The sequence below is a fragment of the Phalangium opilio genome, unplaced genomic scaffold (genome assembly GCF_054372755.1).
Source record: "Phalangium opilio isolate 3A_F unplaced genomic scaffold, DU_Popi_V2 ptg000054l_1, whole genome shotgun sequence".
Classification (NCBI taxonomy): domain Eukaryota; kingdom Metazoa; phylum Arthropoda; class Arachnida; order Opiliones; family Phalangiidae; genus Phalangium; species Phalangium opilio.
Genome location: NW_028324173.1, coordinates 1,665,818 through 1,678,662, shown reverse-complemented (window position 1 = coordinate 1,678,662; position 12,845 = coordinate 1,665,818). Strand labels below are relative to the sequence as shown.

Genomic DNA, 12,845 nt, shown 5'->3' with positions numbered 1-12,845 from the left:
ACCACTAGACCATATCGGACTTGCTCAACCGAGTCTTAATTGTATTCATAAACCAAGTTCCTTAAGTCTATTTTGAAATGCTTTACAAAACACTCGCTACGATACCGGGAATCGAACCCTGGCCTTCTGGGTGAGAGCCAGATATCCTAGCCACTAAACCATATCGTACTTGCTTAACCAAGTCTTAATTCTATTCTTGAAAAGCGGTACAAAAGCACTCGCTTCGATACCGGGAATCGAACCCGGGCCTTCTGGGTGAAAGCCAGATATCCTTGCACTATACCATATCGGACTTGCTTAACCAAGTCTTAATTCTATTCATAAACCTATATCCTTAAGTCTATTCTTGAAAAGCGGTTCAAAAGCACGCAATCCGATACCGTGAATCGAACCCTGGCCTTCTGGGTGAGAGCCAGATATCCTTGCACTATACCATATCGTACTTGCTCAACCAGGTCTTAATTCTATTCATAAACCTATATCCTTAAGTCTATTCTCGAAAAGCGGTACAAAAGCTCTCACTCCGATACCGGGAATCGAACCTGGGCCTTCTGGGTGAAAGCCAGATATACTAGTCACTAGACCATATCGGACTTGCTTAACCAAGTCTTATTTCTATTCATAAACCTATATCCTTAAGTCTATTCTTGAAAAGCGGTACAAAAGCACGCAATCCGATACCGGGAATCGAACCCTGGCCTTCTGGGTGAAAGCCAGATATACTACCCACTAGACCATATCAGACTTGCTTAACCAAGTCTTATTTCTATTCATAAACCTATATCCTTAAGTCTATTCTTGAAAAGCGGTACAAAAGCACGCAATCCGATACCGGGAATCGAACCCTGGCCTTCCGGGTGAGAGCCAGATATCCTTGCCACTAGACCATATCGTACTTGCTTAGCCCAGTCTTAATTCTATTCATAAATCTATATCCTTAAGTCTTTTCTTGAAAAGCGGTACAACACCACGTGCTCCGATACCGGGAATCGAACCCGGGCCTTCTGGGTGAAAGTCAGGTATCCTAGCGACTAGACCATATCGTACTTGCTCAACCAAGTCTTGATTCTATTCTTGAAAAGCGGTACAAAAGCACTCGCTCCGATACTGGGAATCTTACCCGGGCCTTCTGGGTGAAAGCCAGATATTTTCTAGCCACTAGACCATATCGGACTTGCTTAACCAAGTCTTATTTCTATTCATAAACCTATATCGTTAATTCTATTCTTGAAAAGCGGTACAAAAGCACTCGCTCCGATACCGGGAATCGAACCCGGGCCTTCTGGGTGAAAGCCAGATATCCTAGCCACTAGACCATATCAGACTTGCTTAAACAAGTCTTATTTCTATTCATAAACCTATATCCTTAAGTCTATTCTTGAAAAGCGGTACAAAAGCACGCAATCCGATACCGGGAATCGAACCCTGGCCTTCTGGGTGAGTGCCAGATATCCTAGCCACTAGACCATATCGTACTTGCTTAACCAAGTCTTAATTCTATTCTTGAAAAGCGGTACAAAAGCACTCGCTCCGATACCGGGAATCGAACCCGGGCCTTCTTGGTGAAAGCCAGATATCCTAGCACTATACCATATCGGACTTGCTCAACCGAGTCTTAATTCTATTCATAAACCTATATCCTTAAGTCTATTTTTGAAATGCTTTACAAAACACTCGCTCCGATACCGGGAATCGTACTATAGCCTTCTGGGTGAGAGCCAGATATCCTAGCCACTAGACCATATCGGACTTGCTTAACCAAGTCTTATTTCTATTCATAAACCTATATCCTTAAGTCTATTCTTGAAAAGCGGTACAAAAGCACTCACTCCGATACCGGGAATCGAAGCCGGGCCTTCTGGGTAAAAAGCAGTTATCCTAGCCACTAGACCATATCGGACTTCCTCAACCAAGTCTTAATTCAATTCATAAACCTATATCCTTAAGTCTATTCTTGAAAAGCGGTACAAAAGCACTCACTCCGATACCGGGAATCGAACCCGGCCCTACTGGGTGAAAGCCAGGTATCCCACCCACTAGACCATATCGGACTTGCCCAACCGAGTCTTAATTGTATTCATAAACCAAGTTCCTTAAGTCTATTTTGAAATGCTTTACAAAACACTCGCTCCGATACCGGGAATCGAACCCGGGCCTTCTGGGTGAAAGCCAGGTATCCCACCCACTAGACCATATCGGACTTGCTCAACCGAGTCTTAATTGTATTCATAAACCAAGTTCCTTAAGTCTATTTTGAAATGCTTTACAAAACACTCGCTCCGATACCGGGAATCGAAGCCGGGCCTTCTGGGTAAAAAGCAGTAATCCTAGCCACTAGACCATATCGGACTTCCTCAACCAAGTCTTAATTCAATTCATAAACCTATATCCTTAAGTCTATTCTTGAAAAGCGGTACAAAAGCACTCACTCCGATACCGGGAATCGAACCCGAGCCTTCTGGGTGAAAGCGAGATATCCTAGCCACTAGACCATATCGGACTTGCTTAAACAAGTCTTATTTCTATTCATAAACCTATATCCTTAAGTCTATTCTTGAAAAGCGGTACAAAAGCACGCAATCCGATACCGGGAATCGAACCCTGGCCTTCTGGGTGAGACCCAGATATCCTAGCCACTAGACCATATCGTACTTGCTTAACCAAGTCTTAATTCTATTCATAAACCTATATCCTTAGTCTTTTCTTGAAAAGCGGTACAAAACCACGTGCTCCGATACCGGGAATCGAACCCGGGCCTTCTGGGTGAAAGTCAGGTATCCTAGCGACTAGACCATATCGCACTTGCTCAACCAAGTCTTAATTCTATTCTTGAAAAGCGGTACAAAAGCCCTCGCTCCGATACCGGGAATCGAACCCGGGCCTTCTGGGTGAAAGCCAGATATCCTAGCCACTAGACCATATCGGACTTGCTTAACCGAGTCTTAATTCTATTCATAAACTTATATCCTTAAGTCTATTCTTGAAAAGCGGTACAAAAGCACGCAATCCGATACCGGGAATCGAACCCTGGCCTTCTGGGTGAAAGCCAGATATCCAAGCCACTAGACCATATCGTACTTGCTCAACCAGGTCTTAATTCTATTCATAAACCTATATCCTTAAGTCTATTCTTGAAAAGCGGTACAAAAGCACTCGCTCCGATACCGGGTATCGTACTATAGCCTTCTGGGTGAGAGCCAGATATCCTAGCCACTAGACCATATCGGACTTGCTTAACCCAGTCTTATTTCTGTTCGTAAACCTATATCCTTAAGTCTATTCTTGAAAAGCGGTACAAAAGCACTCACTCCGATACCGGGAATAGAACCCGGGCCTTCTGGGTGAAAGCCAGATATACTAGCCACTAGACCATATCGGACTTGCTTAACCAAGTCTTATTTCTATTCATAAACCTATGTCCTTAAGTCTATTCTTGAAAAGCGGTACAAAAGCACGCAATCCGATACCGGGAATCGAACCCTGGCCTTCCGCGTGAGAGCCAGATATCCTTGCCACTAGACCATATCGTACTTACTTAGCCAAGTCTTAATTCTATTCATAAACCTATATCCTTAAGTCTTTTCTTGAAAAGCGGTACAAAACCACGTGCTCCGATACCGGGAATCGAACCCGGGCCTTCTGGGTGAAAGTCAGGTATCCTAGCGACTAGACCATATCGTACTTGCTCAACCAAGTCTTGATTCTATTCTTGAAAAGCGGTACAAAAGCACTCGCTCTGATACCGGGAATCGAACCCGGGCCTTCTGGGTGAAAGCCAGATATTCTAGCCACTAGACCATATCGGACTTGCTTAATCGAGTCTTAATTCTATTCATAAACCTATATCCTTAAGTCTATTCTTGAAAAGCGGTACAAAAGCACTCACTCCGATACCGGGAATCGAACCCGGGCCTTCTGGGTGAGAGCCAGATATCCTAGCCACTAGACCATATCGGACTTGCTTAAACTAGTCTTATTTCTATTCATAAACCTATATCCTTAAGTCTATTCTTGAAAAGCGGTACAAAAGCACGCAATCCGATACCGGGAATCGAACCCTGGCCTTCCGCGTGAGAGCCAGATATCCTTGCCACTAGACCATATCGTACTTACTTAGCCAAGTCTTAATTCTAATCATAAACCTATATCCTTAGTCTTTTTTTGAAAAGCGGTACAAAACCACGCGCTCCGATACCGGGAATCGAACCCGGGCCTTCTGGGTGAAAGTCAGGTATCCTAGCGACTAGACAATATCGCACTTGCTCAACCAAGTCTTAATTCTATTCTTGAAAAGCGGTACAAAAGCACTCGCTCCGATACCGGGAATCGAACCCGGGCCTTCTGGGTGAAAGCCAGATATCCTAGCCACTAGACCATATCGGACTTGCTTAACCGAGTCTTAATTCTATTCATAAACTTATATCCTTAAGTCTATTCTATAAAAGCGGTACAAAAGCACTCACTCCGATACCGGGAATCCAACCCTGGCCTTCTGGGAGAGAGCCAGATATCCTAGCCACTAGACCATATCGTACTTGCTCAACCAGGTCTTAATTCTATTCATAAACATATATCCTTAAGTCTATTCTTGAAAAGCGGTACAAAAGCACTCGCTCCGATACCGGGAATCGTACTATAGCCTTCTGGGTGAGAGCCAGATATCCTAGCCACTCAACCATATCGGACTGTTTGGAACAACCCTAAATATTATTCCTATAAATGTGTCTTTAAGTCTATTCTTCAAAAGCGGTACAAAACCACTCGCTCCGATACCAGGAGTCGCACCCGGGCCTTCTGAGTGAAAGACAGGTATCCCACCCACTAGACCATATCGGACTTGCTCAACCGAGTCTTAATTCTATTCATAAACCTATATCCTTAAGTCTATTTTTGAAATGCTTTACAAAACACTCGCTCCGATACCGGGAATCGAAGCCGGGCCTTCTGGGTAAAAAGCAGTTATCCTAGCCACTAGACCATATCGGACTTCCTCAACTAAGTCTTAATTCAATTCATAAACCTATATCCTTAAGTCTATTCTTGAAAAGCGGTACAAAAGCACTCACTCCTTTACCGGGAATCGAACCCGAGCATTCTGGGTGAAAGCCAGATATCCTAGCCACTAGACCATATCGGACTTGCTTAAACAGGTCTTATTTCTATTCATAAACCTATATCCTTAAGTCTATTCTTGAAAAGCGGTACAAAACCACGCAATCCGATACCGGGAATTGAACCCTCGCCTTCTGGGTGAGAGGCAGATATCCCAGCCACTAGACCATATCGTACTTGCTCAACCAGGTCTTAATTCTATTCATAAACCTATATCCTTAAGTCTATTCTTGAAAAGCGGTACAAAAGCACTCGCTCCGATACCGGGAATCGTACTATAGCCTTCTGGGTGAGAGCCAGATATCCTAGCCACTCAACCATATCGGACTGGTTGGAACAACCCTATATATTATTCCTATAAATGTGTCTTTAAGTCTATTCTTCAAAAGCGGTACAAAAGCACTCGCTCCGATACCAGGAATCGCACCCGGGCCTTCTGGGTGAAAGCCAGGTATCCCACCCACTAGACCATATCGGACTTGCTCAACCGAGTCTTAATTCTATTCATAAACCTATATCCTTAAGTCTATTTTTGAAATGCTTTACAAAACACTCGCTCCGATACCGGGAATCGTACTATAGCGTTCTGGGTGAGAGCCAGATATCCTAGCCACTAGACCATATCGGACTTGCTTAACCAAGTCTTATTTCTATTCATAAACCTATATCCTTAAGTCTATTCTTGAAAAGCGGTACAAAAGCACTCACTCCGATACCGGGAATCGAACCCGGGCCTACTGGGTGAAAGCCAGGTATCCCACCCACTAGACCATATCGGACTTGCCCAACCGAGTCTTAATTGTATTCATAAACCAAGTTCCTTAAGTCTATTTTGAAATGCTTTACAAAACACTCGCTCCGATACCGGGAATCGAATCCGGGCCTTCTGGGTGAAAGCCAGGTATCCCACCCACTAGACCATATCGGACTTGCTCAACCGAGTCTTAATTGTATTCATAAACCAAGTTCCTTAAGTCTATTTTGAAATGCTTTACAAAACACTCGCTACGATACCGGGAATCGAAGCCGGGCCTTCTGGGTAAAAAGCAGTAATCCTAGCCACTAGACCATATCGGACTTCCTCAACCAAGTCTTAATTCAAATCATAAACCTATATCCTTAAGTCTATTCTTGAAAAGCGGTACAAAAGCACTTACTCCGATACCGGGAATCGAACCCGAGCCTTCTGGGTGAAAGCCAGATATCCTAGCCACTAGACCATATCGGACTTGCTTAAACAAGTCTTATTTCTATTCATAAACCTATATCCTTAAGTCTATTCTTGAAAAGCGGTACAAAAGCACGCAATCCGATACCGGGAATCGAACCCTGGCCTTCTGGGTGAGACCCAGATATCCTACCCACTAGACCATATTGTACTTGCTAAACCAAGTATTAATTCTATTCATAAACCTATATCCTTAGTCTTTTTTTGAAAAGCGGTACAAAACCACGCGCTCCGATACCGGGAATCGAACCCGGGCCTTCTGGGTGAAAGTCAGGTATCCTAGCGACTAGACAATATCGCACTTGCTCAACCAAGTCTTAATTCTATTCTTGAAAAGCGGTACAAAAGCACTCGCTCCGATACCGGGAATCGAACCCGGGCCTTCTGGGTGAAAGCCAGATATCCTAGCCACTAGACCATATCGGACTTGCTTAACCGAGTCTTAATTCTATTCATAAACTTATATCCTTAAGTCTATTCTATAAAAGCGGTACAAAAGCACTCACTCCGATACCGGGAATCCAACCCTGGCCTTCTGGGAGAGAGCCAGATATCCTAGCCACTAGACCATATCGTACTTGCTCAACCAGGTCTTAATTCTATTCATAAACATATATCCTTAAGTCTATTCTTGAAAAGCGGTACAAAAGCACTCGCTCCGATACCGGGAATCGTACTATAGCCTTCTGGGTGAGAGCCAGATATCCTAGCCACTCAACCATATCGGACTGGTTGGAACAACCCTAAATATTATTCCTATAAATGTGTCTTTAAGTCTATTCTTCAAAAGCGGTACAAAACCACTCGCTCCGATACCAGGAGTCGCACCCGGGCCTTCTGAGTGAAAGACAGGTATCCCACCCACTAGACCATATCGGACTTGCTCAACCGAGTCTTAATTCTATTCATAAACCTATATCCTTAAGTCTATTTTTGAAATGCTTTACAAAACACTCGCTCCGATACCGGGAATCGAAGCCGGGCCTTCTGGGTAAAAAGCAGTTATCCTAGCCACTAGACCATATCGGACTTCCTCAACTAAGTCTTAATTCAATTCATAAACCTATATCCTTAAGTCTATTCTTGAAAAGCGGTACAAAAGCACTCACTCCTTTACCGGGAATCGAACCCGAGCATTCTGGGTGAAAGCCAGATATCCTAGCCACTAGACCATATCGGACTTGCTTAAACAAGTCTTATTTCTATTCATAAACCTATATCCTTAAGTCTATTCTTGAAAAGCGGTACAAAAGCACGCAATCCGATACCGGGAATTGAACCCTCGCCTTCTGGGTGAGAGGCAGATATCCCAGCCACTAGACCATATCGTACTTGCTCAACCAGGTCTTAATTCTATTCATAAACCTATATCCTTAAGTCTATTCTTGAAAAGCGGTACAAAAGCACTCGCTCCGATACCGGGAATCGTACTATAGCCTTCTGGGTGAGAGCCAGATATCCTAGCCACTCAACCATATCGGACTGGTTGGAACAACCCTATATATTATTCCTATAAATGTGTCTTTAAGTCTATTCTTCAAAAGCGGTACAAAAGCACTCGCTCCGATACCAGGAATCGCACCCGGGCCTTCTGGGTGAAAGCCAGGTATCCCACCCACTAGACCATATCGGACTTGCTCAACCGAGTCTTAATTCTATTCATAAACCTATATCCTTAAGTCTATTTTTGAAATGCTTTACAAAACACTCGCGCCGATACCGGGAATCGTACTATAGCGTTCTGGGTGAGAGCCAGATATCCTAGCCACTAGACCATATCGGACTTGCTTAACCAAGTCTTATTTCTATTCATAAACCTATATCCTTAAGTCTATTCTTGAAAAGCGGTACAAAAGCACTCACTCCGATACCGGGAATCGAACCCGGGCCTTCTGGGTGAAAGCCAGGTATCCCACCCACTAGACCATATCGGACTTGCCCAACCGAGTCTTAATTGTATTCATAAACCAAGTTCCTTAAGTCTATTTTGAAATGCTTTACAAAACACTCGCTCCGATACCGGGAATCGAATCCGGGCCTTCTGGGTGAAAGCCAGGTATCCCACCCACTAGACCATATCGGACTTGCTCAACCGAGTCTTAATTGTATTCATAAACCAAGTTCCTTAAGTCTATTTTGAAATGCTTTACAAAACACTCGCTACGATACCGGGAATCGAAGCCGGGCCTTCTGGGTAAAAAGCAGTAATCCTAGCCACTAGACCATATCGGACTTCCTCAACCAAGTCTTAATTCAATTCATAAACCTATATCCTTAAGTCTATTCTTGAAAAGCGGTACAAAAGCACTTACTCCGATACCGGGAATCTAACCCGGGCCTTCTGGGTGAGAGCCAGATATCCTAGCCACTAGACCATATCGGACTTGCTTAAACAAGTCTTATTTCTATTCATAAACCTATATCCTTAAGTCTATTCTTGAAAAGCGGTACAAAAGCACGCACTCCGATACCGGGAATCGAACCCTGGCCTTCTGGGTGAGAGCCAGATATCCTAGCCACTAGACCATATCGTACTTGCTTAACCAAGTGTTAATTCTTTTCATAAACCTATATCCTTAAGTCTTTTCTTGAAAAGCGGTACCAAAGCACGCAATCCGATACCGGGAATCGAACCCTGGCCTTCTGGGTGAGAGCCAGATATCCAAGCCACTAGATCATATCGTACTTGCTCAACCAGGTCTTAATTCTATTCATAAACATATATCCTTAAGTCTATTCTTGAAAAGCGGTACAAAAGCACTCGCTCCGATACCGGGAATCCAACCCTGGCCTTCTGGGTGAGAGCCAGATATCCTAGCCACTAGACCATATCGTACTTGCTCAACCAGGTCTTAATTCTATTCATAAACATATATCCTTAAGTCTATTCTTGAAAAGCGGTACAAAAGCACTCGCTCCGATACCGGGAATCGTACTATAGCCTTCTGGGTGAGAGCCAGATATCCTAGCCACTCAACCATATCGGACTGGTTGGAACAACCCTAAATATTATTCCTATAAATGTGTCTTTAAGTCTATTCTTCAAAAGCGGTACAAAACCACTCGCTCCGATACCAGGAGTCGCACCCGGGCCTTCTGAGTGAAAGACAGGTATCCCACCCACTAGACCATATCGGACTTGCTCAACCGAGTCTTAATTCTATTCATAAACCTATATCCTTAAGTCTATTTTTGAAATGCTTTACAAAACACTCGCTCCGATACCGGGAATCGAAGCCGGGCCTTCTGGGTAAAAAGCAGTTATCCTAGCCAATAGACCATATCGGACTTCCTCAACTAAGTCTTAATTCAATTCATAAACCTATATCCTTAAGTCTATTCTTGAAAAGCGGTACAAAAGCACTCACTCCTTTACCGGGAATCGAACTCGAGCATTCTGGGTGAAAGCCAGATATCCTAGCCACTAGACCATATCGGACTTGCTTAAACAAGTCTTATTTCTATTCATAAACCTATATCCTTAAGTCTATTCTTGAAAAGCGGTACAAAAGCACGCAATCCGATACCGGGAATCGAACCCTGGCCTTCTGGGTGAGAGCCAGATATCCTAGCCACTAGACCATATCGTACTTGCTTAACCAAGTCTTAATTCTATTCATAAACCTATATCCTTAAGTCTTTTCTTGAAAAGCGGTACAAAACAACGTGCTCCGATACCGGGAATCGAACCCGGGCCTTCTGGGTGAAAGTCAGGTATCCTAGCGAGTAGACCATATCGTACTTGCTCAACCAAGTCTTAATTCTATTCTTGAAAAGCGGTACAAAAGCACTCGCTCCGTTATCGGGAATCGAACCCGGGCCTTCTGGGTGAAAGCCAGATACCCTAGCCACTAGACCATATCGGACTTGCTCAACCGAGTCTTAATTCTATTCATAAACCTATATCCTTAAGTCTATTCTTGAAAAGCGGTACAAAAGCACTCACTCCGATACCGGGAATCGTACCCGGGCCTTCTGGGTGAAAGCCAGATATCCTAGCCACTAGACCATATCGGACTTGCTTAAACAAGTCTTATTTCTATTCATAAACCTATATCCTTAAGTCTATTCTTGAAAAGCGGTACCAAAGCACGCAATCCGATACCGGGAATCGAACCCTGGCCTTCTGAGTGAGAGCCAGATATCCAAGCCACTAGATCATATCATACTTGCTCAACCAGGTCTTAATTCTATTCATAAACCTATATCCTTAAGTCTATTCTTGAAAAGCGGTACAAAAGCACTCGCTCCGATACCGGGAATCGTACTATAGCCTTCTGGGTGAGAGCCAGATATCCTAGCCACTCAACCATATCGGACTGATTCCCTAAATATTATTCCTATAAATGTGTCTTTAAGTCTATTCTTCAAAAGCGGTACAAAAGCACTCGCTCCGATACCAGGAATCGCACCCGGGCCTTTTGGGTGAAAGCCAGGTATCCCACCCACTTGACCATATCGCACTTGCTCAACCGAGTCTTAATTCTATTCATAGACTTATATCCTTAAGTCTATTCTTGAAATGCGGTACAAAAGCACTCGCTCCGATGCCGGGAATCGAACCCGGGCCTGCTGGGTGAAAGCCAGGTATCCTAGCCACTAGACCATATCGGACTTGCTCAACCTGGTCTTAATTCTATTCATAAACCTATATCCTTAAGCCTGTTCTTCAAAAGCGGTACAAAAGCACTCGCTCCGATACCGGGAATCGAACCCGAGCCTTCTGGGTGAGAGCCAGATATCCTAGCCACTAGACCATATCGTACTTGCTCAACCAGGTCTTAATTCTATTCATAAACCTATATCCTTAAGCCTGTTCTTCAAAAGCGGTACAAAAGCACTCGCTCCGATACCGGGAATCGAACCCGAGCCTTCTGGGTGAAAGCCATATATCCTAGCAACCAGACCATTTCTGACTGGTTCGAACAACCCTAAATATTATGACTATAAATGTGTCTTTAAGTTTTTTCTTTAAAGTGGTACACAAGCCGATGTTCCGATACCGGGAATCGAACCCGGGTCTTCTGGGTGAAAGACAGATATCCTAGCCACTAGACCATATCGGACTGGTTCGTACAACCCTAAATTTTATGACTATAAATGTGTCTTTAAATTTTTTCTTAAAAGTGGTACAACTGCCGATGCTCCGATACCGGGAATATAACCCGGGCCTTCTGGGTGAGAGCCAGATATCCTAGCCACTAGACCATATCGGACTTGCTTAAACAAGTCTTATTTCTATTCATAAACCTTTATCCTTAAGTCTATTCTTGAAAAACGGTACAAAAGCACGCAATCCGATACCGGGAATCGAACCCTGGCCTTCTGGGTGAGAGCCAGATATCCTACCCACTAGACCATATCGTACTTGCTTAACCAAGTCTTAATTCTATTCATAAACCTATATCCTTAAGTCTTTTCTTGAAAAGCGGTACAAAACAACGTGCTCCGATACCGGGAATCGAACCCGGGCCTTCTGGGTGAAAGTCAGGTATCCTAGCGAGTAGACCATATCGTACTTGCTCAACCAAGTCTTAATTCTATTCTTGAAAAGCGGTACAAAAGCACTCGCTCCGTTATCGGGAATCGAACCCGGGCCTTCTGGGTGAAAGCCAGATACCCTAGCCACTAGACCATATCGGACTTGCTCAACCGAGTCTTAATTCTATTCATAAACCTATATCCTTAAGTCTATTCTTGAAAAGCGGTACAAAAGCACTCACTCCGATACCGGGAATCGAACCCGGGCCTTCTGGGTGAAAGCCAGATATCCTAGCCACTAGACCATATCGGACTTGCTTAAACAAGTCTTATTTCTATTCATAAACCTATATCCTTAAGTCTATTCTTGAAAAGCGGTACCAAAGCACGCAATCCGATACCGGGAATCGAACCCTGGCCTTCTGAGTGTGAGCCAGATATCCAAGCCACTAGATCATATCGTACTTGCTCAACCAGGTCTTAATTCTATTCATAAACCTATATCCTTAAGTCTATTCTTGAAAAGCGGTACAAAAGCACTCGCTCCGATACCGGGAATCGTACTATAGCCTTCTGGGTGAGAGCAAGATATCCTAGCCACTCAACCATATCGGACTGATTCCCTAAATATTATTCCTATAAATGTGTCTTTAAGTCTATTCTTCAAAAGCGGTACAAAAGCACTCGCTCCGATACCAGGAATCGCACCCGGGCCTTTTGGGTGAAAGCCAGGTATCCCACCCACTTGACCATATCGGACTTGCTCAACCGAGTCTTAATTCTATTCATAGACTTATATCCTTAAGTCTATTCTTGAAATGCGGTACAAAAGCACTCGCTCCGATGCCGGGAATCGAACCCGGGCCTGCTGGGTGAAAGCCAGGTATCCTAGCCACTAGACCATATCGGACTTGCTCAACCTGGTCTTAATTCTATTCATAAACCTATATCCTTAAGCCTGTTCTTCAAAAGCGGTACAAAAGCACTCGCTCCGATACCGGGAATCGAACCCGAGCCTTCTGGG

At 43.9% G+C, this 12,845-nt stretch overlaps 13 non-coding genes across 13 annotated transcripts; all 13 read right to left on the bottom strand.

The window, feature by feature from the left end:
• Positions 1-96: 96 nt before the first annotated feature.
• Positions 97-168, bottom strand: TRNAE-CUC (transfer RNA glutamic acid (anticodon CUC)). Its single transcript has one exon. It is a non-coding gene; the product is annotated as a tRNA-Glu (tRNA).
• Positions 169-1,252: 1,084 nt separating this feature from the next.
• TRNAE-UUC (transfer RNA glutamic acid (anticodon UUC)) lies at positions 1,253-1,324 on the bottom strand. The gene has a single exon. It is a non-coding gene; the product is annotated as a tRNA-Glu (tRNA).
• A 1,530-nt stretch (positions 1,325-2,854) lies between these two features.
• On the bottom strand, positions 2,855-2,926 carry TRNAE-UUC (transfer RNA glutamic acid (anticodon UUC)). The gene has a single exon. It is a non-coding gene; the product is annotated as a tRNA-Glu (tRNA).
• A 959-nt stretch (positions 2,927-3,885) lies between these two features.
• Positions 3,886-3,957, bottom strand: TRNAE-CUC (transfer RNA glutamic acid (anticodon CUC)). Its single transcript has one exon. It is a non-coding gene; the product is annotated as a tRNA-Glu (tRNA).
• A 354-nt stretch (positions 3,958-4,311) lies between these two features.
• On the bottom strand, positions 4,312-4,383 carry TRNAE-UUC (transfer RNA glutamic acid (anticodon UUC)). The gene has a single exon. It is a non-coding gene; the product is annotated as a tRNA-Glu (tRNA).
• A 1,885-nt stretch (positions 4,384-6,268) lies between these two features.
• Positions 6,269-6,340, bottom strand: TRNAE-UUC (transfer RNA glutamic acid (anticodon UUC)). Its single transcript has one exon. It is a non-coding gene; the product is annotated as a tRNA-Glu (tRNA).
• Positions 6,341-6,694: 354 nt separating this feature from the next.
• TRNAE-UUC (transfer RNA glutamic acid (anticodon UUC)) lies at positions 6,695-6,766 on the bottom strand. The gene has a single exon. It is a non-coding gene; the product is annotated as a tRNA-Glu (tRNA).
• A 1,885-nt stretch (positions 6,767-8,651) lies between these two features.
• TRNAE-CUC (transfer RNA glutamic acid (anticodon CUC)) lies at positions 8,652-8,723 on the bottom strand. Its single transcript has one exon. It is a non-coding gene; the product is annotated as a tRNA-Glu (tRNA).
• Positions 8,724-8,802: 79 nt separating this feature from the next.
• Positions 8,803-8,874, bottom strand: TRNAE-CUC (transfer RNA glutamic acid (anticodon CUC)). Its single transcript has one exon. It is a non-coding gene; the product is annotated as a tRNA-Glu (tRNA).
• A 1,411-nt stretch (positions 8,875-10,285) lies between these two features.
• TRNAE-UUC (transfer RNA glutamic acid (anticodon UUC)) lies at positions 10,286-10,357 on the bottom strand. Its single transcript has one exon. It is a non-coding gene; the product is annotated as a tRNA-Glu (tRNA).
• Positions 10,358-11,484: 1,127 nt separating this feature from the next.
• Positions 11,485-11,556, bottom strand: TRNAE-CUC (transfer RNA glutamic acid (anticodon CUC)). The gene has a single exon. It is a non-coding gene; the product is annotated as a tRNA-Glu (tRNA).
• Positions 11,557-11,635: 79 nt separating this feature from the next.
• TRNAE-CUC (transfer RNA glutamic acid (anticodon CUC)) lies at positions 11,636-11,707 on the bottom strand. The gene has a single exon. It is a non-coding gene; the product is annotated as a tRNA-Glu (tRNA).
• A 355-nt stretch (positions 11,708-12,062) lies between these two features.
• TRNAE-UUC (transfer RNA glutamic acid (anticodon UUC)) lies at positions 12,063-12,134 on the bottom strand. The gene has a single exon. It is a non-coding gene; the product is annotated as a tRNA-Glu (tRNA).
• Positions 12,135-12,845: the final 711 nt, after the last annotated feature.